The following is a 7358-nucleotide window of genomic DNA, read 5'->3' on the forward strand; positions in this document are numbered from 1 at the left end:
TTGTCCCCGACTGGAGCTGTCCCCGGAAATGTCCCGGATTTACAGCACATTCAAAACAACCCGCAAATACACTGTAAAAGCCCGACCAATTTAGCCAGCTTGCAAATGTATGATTGTGATTATTTTCACTAGCAGAGGGCGCTGCGAGTGCTGATGTTTGCTATTTGCAAAGGTTACTATTTATATTTTCATAGTGTGATTTTTGGTGTATTGTATTAAAAAACTAGGGTTTGATCCTCATACATCGCTGTAATGATTAATTATGATATTAATATATGGAACCCACAAAAATGAAAAAGCATACAAAAATATATAGTCCCCATTTTTTAATTTGTAGAATTTGTTGATAATCACAAGTGAGATTGTGATATTTTGACCACTGAACTAGGAAATGTCCCCAGTTTTCATTTCAGAAATCTGGTCACCTTGTCCAACTCAACATGCCATGAGAATTAATTAGCTGCTTATTACTGCAGGAGAACTTAATCTTGCATCTTGGGACATCTTCTGTAACTTTAGATGACTAGATGAAGTTTAATATACATTAGAAATGTAGAACACTCTGCTTCTTAACATGTGGTGCAGACTTCTTAGTAGAGTCACTATGGCTGCTTGTCATAATGAAAGTCTCTACTAAAACAGCTCTTTCCTAAGCAGTTTCAAATTAAAAGTCTTTAACAGAACATTTGGAAATAATTAAATAAGCATGAAATATAAACTGACTTCTATGTCAGTTACTGACATAATTTAAATAGAGGTACACTGTCCCAATTAACAACTTTTTAGAAGATAGCTTTTATCGCTTGTCACTTTCTCAAATAATTTCTTTTTCAAAGGGGCTCTTTTAATTTAACAAAGAGACTTCCATATTTTCCCTGGTTCGTCTCCTCCCCTTTATACTAGTGATGTGAAGTTGATGCAAACCGGTTCTTCCGGGCAGTTCATTTCAATGAACCGGTTCATCAGTTCTTTTACGCCCTAACGTAATGACGTCATTCGCGATGAAGTAATGATATCAAATAAAAAATTACAGTACATGTAATTCATAAATCATCCCTTATTCCTATTAAACATAGAGTCCTCGTTGTCCAACTTCCCTGACAAACCCCTTTGGCCTATAACCTAACAGAATCTTCAACTGAACAAAGTACACAGATTAGGACACATTCATCTTTTTAAAAAAAGTAAAATAAAATATATTTATATTATCTAATCTGATACGTTTCTTACAATTTGGATTTTTGTATCTAAAGCATCAACACATATACAGGCAGTGATCTGCAAACTAGGATGTTTTACAGTTATGACGTCAATAAATTAGTCTTCATCAGCGCAGAAACTATGCTCCACTTACTATGTATAATCCATTACGGTTTATTTGTAATTAAGTAAACTTACGTTTCGCCGGATTGGCCCATTATCCTCGTTTCACCCGCGCTCACGATGGCATCAGTTGTCCGGTTCAGAGTTCAGACACCTGTGGCGGGCGGTGCTGCTGTGCTGTGACAGTCATTACTGTTCGGTTCGGTAGTTCAGATCACACACGCTGTCGCTGAATCACGCATGCGCAGTATCATCAGCTCATCGGTTCTCAAATCGGACGTGTCCGAAAGAAACGGTTCTCGGTTCAGTGTACTGGTGATCCGAAAACCGATGCAACCGGTTCTTGACTCGAGAACGAGAACCGCTCCAGCAGTGGGTGTGTACGTTCGTTATCCAGCTCACTGCACACATGCTGCTCTGCTCGTGTTCATCATCAGTTCTCTCTTCACAGCAGTTCAGTCAGTGTACTGTTTGAGTAAATGAATTACTCCGGGATATTGGTTTATTTTCGACTCAGAGGGAGTGCCAGCCACATTAAAAAGTGAATAATTTAAGTAATTTGTGGATTAGTGCTTACTGGAGACGCGAACCGTTTCAAACGATTCAGTCCGATTTGGTGAACTGGTTCAACCGGTTCACTAAGAAGAACCAGTTAAATTGAACGATTCATTCGCGAACCGGACATCACTACTTTATACTGTTTGTTTGTTGTGCATGTGCTATGACATTGCGAGATGGTGTTTATGCAAGCAACCGCAGATAAAATCAATCTCATAATGTTTCACAATCCCAAAAATGTGTGAAACGGACAAAAAAAATTTCATGGCTTCAGGTGTCCATGATGGAACGATTTTTAAGGTTATTGAAAAGCTATCCTAGCATGCTAATATATATCCACAATGCTATTTTGTATGAAAAATTTGCGCATCCTTTTGACAGGCCTGCGGGCTTCCTGTCTGTCAGTAAGCTTCAGTTGGCCATTCATCCAAACACACGCACACCGTTTTTTGGGCTTTGAAAGGCTGCATGGCTAGTGTACATCAGTGCAGATATTTTTGTTTGCCTGATATGTGAGGAAGCCATGTTTTTCAGTATCACCAAAGCATGCAATTAGAAGCGGTGACATATGTGTGTGTGCGTTATGTCCTCCTCCTTCGTCCTGATAGAGGCCTCTTGTGTGAAGATCTTACAGACCCAATTACTGTAATCATGATGATCAAAGTGAGGGTGTTGAAGAGAAGAGAGTGGCAGTCAAGTCAAAGTGTGGCAAAGTATGTGTGTGTGTATTAGGGTTGTAACGGTATGAGATTTTCACGGTATGATAATCGTCTCAAAAAAAAATTTCACGGTTATCACAGTATATATTAAACAATAATTCTTATCAGAACAATTCTTAAAAGAACAAGAACAAGTTATTTGAGTGAACAAATCCTTTATTACAACAAACTTGAAACCATTTTAATGAAAGTATTGAAGTCTCCCTTCTGAAAAAATGTATTAATTAAAAAAACAATACAAAATAAAGCTGTACACCATATGTATATCTATATCACACTTTAACATTTTAATCATGTTTTAAATTATCAAATGAAAATTTACAACTCCTTTTATTTTTGGCAAAGTTTAAACATGGACAAACATGATATTCCTTGAAAACAATGTTTAAATAATTTTATTATAAAGAATATTATTATTGTTATTATAACTTTGAAGTACATTGTACAATGCTAATATATTTCTGTCATAATTTCAAATTAAATCGAACGTTTATTTTGACGGGTTGTAGCGGACCTTTGAGTTTCAGAGTGTATTTGACAATGGTTTTTCTCAAATAAAACTAGGAAATGTTTATTTACGTTTTCTCTCAGAGCAGCTCTGCTGATGTTCATGTTTATGTAGACGCTGAACACACCATTAGCGTCATGCGTAGGCTACTTCAGTATGCAGTAGATAAAACGGCGCCCCTCAGAGACATGCAGAAACAAGCAGATTATTTATATAGCTGTCTCTTTGCGCATAAATATTCACAGACACATATCATATCTACTTTTGATTTATCCATCCATCAGATTGCGCGTTTTACTTGACATCCTCGTTATACTGTAAATTCCATGTTCACGACTGCACCGGGATTCCCTCTGCATCACGGAAATCATACGGCCTTAACTTATAACTTGTTATTAATGCGACACACCTTTATCTGCATGGAGGGATGGTGTCCGCAAATATGAGCGAATATGTTGGATGTATTGCCTGCTTTTGCAGCCACTTTGCGTTCACATTTTTTGCAAATTGGATCCGTCCTCAAGGACAACCCCACGTTTGTTTTTGGTTTTTTTTAATATCCGAAGTATTCCCATACTGCAGATTTTAACTTTTTTTTTCGGCGGGGATGGAGATGAAATATTATCTCAGTCTCTGTCATTTTCTCCGCTGCACGTGCGTGTAAGCAGCCAAGTGAATGCAGAGTGAAGCAGCCGAGCGGAAATAAGTTGCATATGCGGGGGTGAGATTTTTTTTCATTCATTTTTTAAAAAAACGTAGATATGCAAATGTTTACGGTATGATAACCGTGCACGCTCAAACCGTGATAAACCGTCACACCGGTATATCGTTACAACCCTAGTGTGTATCATTTGCGTGGGGGTAGGGGTGCGGTTAGCTGTTTGATTCACACCCATCATCTGTTTAATGTACAGATTCGTTTTCACCACTCTCAATCTCTTTCTTTATGTGTGCATGTATGTGTGGGTGTCTTTGCAGTTTCCAAAGTTGGTTCAGCAGATACACTGGATGAGGTGGGAGGCCAAATCACTCCTGGCGACTGACCCTGTCCTGCACCACTGTAAAGGTGAGCGTTGATGTTCAGATGGCAAAGGGCACGTCTACAGATATAGGTTGATAATTTGTCAACTGGCTTAAAGAGATTCACCCAAAAATGAAAATTCTGATTACTCGCCATCAAGTTGTTCCAAACTTGTATGAGTTTCTTTCTTCAGTTGAACACACAAAAAAATATTTTGAAGAATGTTGGTAACCAGACAGATTCTAGACTTATATGAAAAATACAATGGAAGTCAATGGCTACCAGCATCTGCTTGGTTACCAACATTTTTTGAAATGCATACAGATTTGGAACAACATGGTGTGAATAAATGATGACAGAATTTTCATTTTTTGGAGAACTATCCCTTTAAAGGTGCACTCATTATTTTTTTTTCCTTGTTAAAAGTTTTACACAAATAGAAATAGTACTAAACAAAAGTAAATGTGATTTTAAAAGGCATATCAGTAGCCCAATAAAAGCTGTTTTATTTTACATGGAGTGGGTCGCCTCATGGAGGCCACCACTTTAAGACATTTTCCTGCTGAAAACTACTTATTTTAACCATCCTATTATTGCAAACTTTCGCTTGCTGAATATATTAATCATGGTGAACTATGAAAACGAGCATTTCTTCAATGTTATTAGTAACTAAATGCTTTTGGTTCCGCATCATGCTACATCCATAACACTAGATGTCAGTATGTCATGTTAGAAATTGCAACCAGCACAATATAAACCAAAAAAATACTGAGCGCACCTTTAAAGTATTTGCTTTTTTCTCATCTTTTGAATAGACTTTTAAGATAATAGTTCTTATAATGGGTCCTTTTCAATATTTATTGAATAATAAATTATACGTTTCATATGAATATGCTACAGATCCTCCATATAACATCTGTTCTCTTTTGTTGTTTCCTTTTCTTGCTTTCTCTGTTACTGCTTTCACTTGGATTAAGGGCAGATGTGCTATCTAAGATGTGGATACTGAATTTAATCGTTTTTTACAGCAAGACTGTGTTTGCTTTATAGTCATGTTAGCAAGACTGTGTTTGTTAAAAGCCATCACCAATGATGACTTGTATGTTAACTCTATTTTTAATTACTTGTATATTAATTTAACAACAACTTCTGTATTGTATTTTCAAGTGAAAAAGAATATTGAACTGGAAGAAATGTAGGGCGGGGCTTGATTTAATAGTGAAGAAGTGATCAAATATTATTGGTTCATATTTTTGCCCCACCCACGTGGCCTTGGTTACATCAGCAAAAAAATATTTTAGTGCTATTACATCTCAACTAAAGATTATAAAACCTGTAAATTTAATTGTATATTTTCAATGTAAAAAATAAGTATAGTGTGCACTAATAAATACTGCACAATAAGACAAACGGCGATAAATACAGTCAATTTTTTTGTTATGTTGTGTTTGTTGTGTTTCCAAACCATCAAAAGGGCATATAAGTTTGAGAGCAGAATTCATTGTGTTGTATTTTGGAGTAGGTGACCTGTGCTATGTCCTTCCAGAATAGAGAGGTGGGATGCACCCGCCCGCTACTCCACGGTGACCTCTGCGCACACTGTCAAGTCGACTCACCATCAGGCCACCGTTTGCCTCAGTGAACATTCAACGCTGTCGGTGAGTTTGAGCTAAATAGAAAAAAACCATCGACCGTTGATTGTACCCTGCGACCGAGCCCTACCGAGCCTTGCCTCTCCCCACCGCCGGCAAAGACGAATTTTAGCATGGACTCCTGGAGACGCGACGGTTTTGTCTTCCAACACTACTGGCAGCCTCGTACGATGCCTGAAAAGTTTGACCTTGAAAACTACAACAAAGGTCACAATCAACATTCATTGCTGTCGGTGGGTTGGACTGTTAAAGAAAGCTCACTGAACAATGAATGCAACTGTGTCCCAGATTTCCTTCTCGCAGTGGCATCGGATATAAATATTAACTGACAGAGCTGGATATACTCATTTGCTCATCTGAGTTTGTTTGTGGCTCTTCGTGGCAAAGACACCACGGGACTGCGAACACCATGTCAAAGGCCCCTTTAAGGCCAATGAATGTTTCCTTTGTATAATAAATAAAGACAAGACCTTTCCAAACCCTGTCCAAGCCTGTGAGTCTAAAACTTATTAACCTTAATAATGTGGTATAGATGTTGGCACATGTGTTGTGCTGTGGTACTTAAGCGGACTATGCAGGTTGGATTCTGGCATAGTCCGTGATTCTTCTTTTTTTTTTCTGATGCCATTTTTTGTATACCTGCAATAGTTTTATATAAATAACAGCCATATATAAAAAATACTGTTCTTTTTACAGAAAAAAAGAATAATTCTGCTGTAAATATTACAGTTTAAAATATTACAGTCTTTTTCAAAAGCTGAGATAAATACTAACATATAGAAAGTGCGCAGTATCATGCACACAAATACAAAACACTACCATGGCAACACACAACGTAAAAACTGTTAAGAAACACAATTATTTAAATGAAATACCATGAAGTGTCACACTAAGAATTCTGGGAATATCAGTTTACGGTTTTTCACTGTAAATTATAAGATTATGTTCTTTTTTGCTTCCAAAAATGGTACATTTAATAGTATTTTACTGTAAAATTACATGAAATGTTTGTAATGTTTGATATATTACAGGTTTCCATAGGCCTATATAGTAAGGAAACTTACCATTAACCAATTAACAGGTGTTTACTTTAGCATTTTCAGTCTTTTACAGTTATAACTATAGTCATTTTTATTGTTTGTGTGTGTGTGTGTGTGTGTGTGTGTCTATATGTCTTTGTTTGTGTGTGTACAGATAATTACACTTTTATGTGATTATATAGAGTGTAAAATTCAGTTTCGTTTAAGATTGACTACCATTTTTACACATTAACCCACCATCTTGTAATAAATGGCTGAAGGAAACTGCAAATATGTGGTAATAAATAAACAAAATGGCTTAAAATACACATCTTATTTAAGAGTTCTTGCGCTTGACCAATAAGTTCAAGGCTTGTGAGATCATCTACATGTCTCGTTTGAGCTGAACTAAACCGATCACGGTGAAATCAGAGGAGGATAGCGCGCTGCATTTACAGGCCATATCTTAATTAGAGGCTAACGGTTTTACGGTCCGTTTCTAGGCCAATCCAAGATTATGTCACATTGCTGGTAGTTTATGAAAAATTAATCCAAATT

The 7358-nt window shown here is 36.8% G+C and overlaps 1 long non-coding RNA gene across 1 annotated transcript in view; it reads left to right on the forward strand.

The window, feature by feature from the left end:
* The window catches only part of LOC107719653 (uncharacterized), a 30365-nt gene extending 23977 nt beyond the window's left edge, over nt 1-6388 (forward strand). Inside the window, exons 4-5 of the long non-coding RNA XR_001637538.1 lie at nt 4087-4174; nt 5676-6388. This is a non-coding gene — a long non-coding RNA (uncharacterized LOC107719653). The remainder of the gene's footprint in view (nt 1-4086; nt 4175-5675) is intronic.
* The last annotated feature ends 970 nt before the right edge of the window (nt 6389-7358 follow it).

The sequence above is a fragment of the Sinocyclocheilus rhinocerous genome, unplaced genomic scaffold (genome assembly GCF_001515625.1).
Source record: "Sinocyclocheilus rhinocerous isolate Xijiao unplaced genomic scaffold, SAMN03320098_v1.1 scaffold1294, whole genome shotgun sequence".
NCBI classification, from domain to species: Eukaryota; Metazoa; Chordata; class Actinopteri; order Cypriniformes; family Cyprinidae; genus Sinocyclocheilus; species Sinocyclocheilus rhinocerous.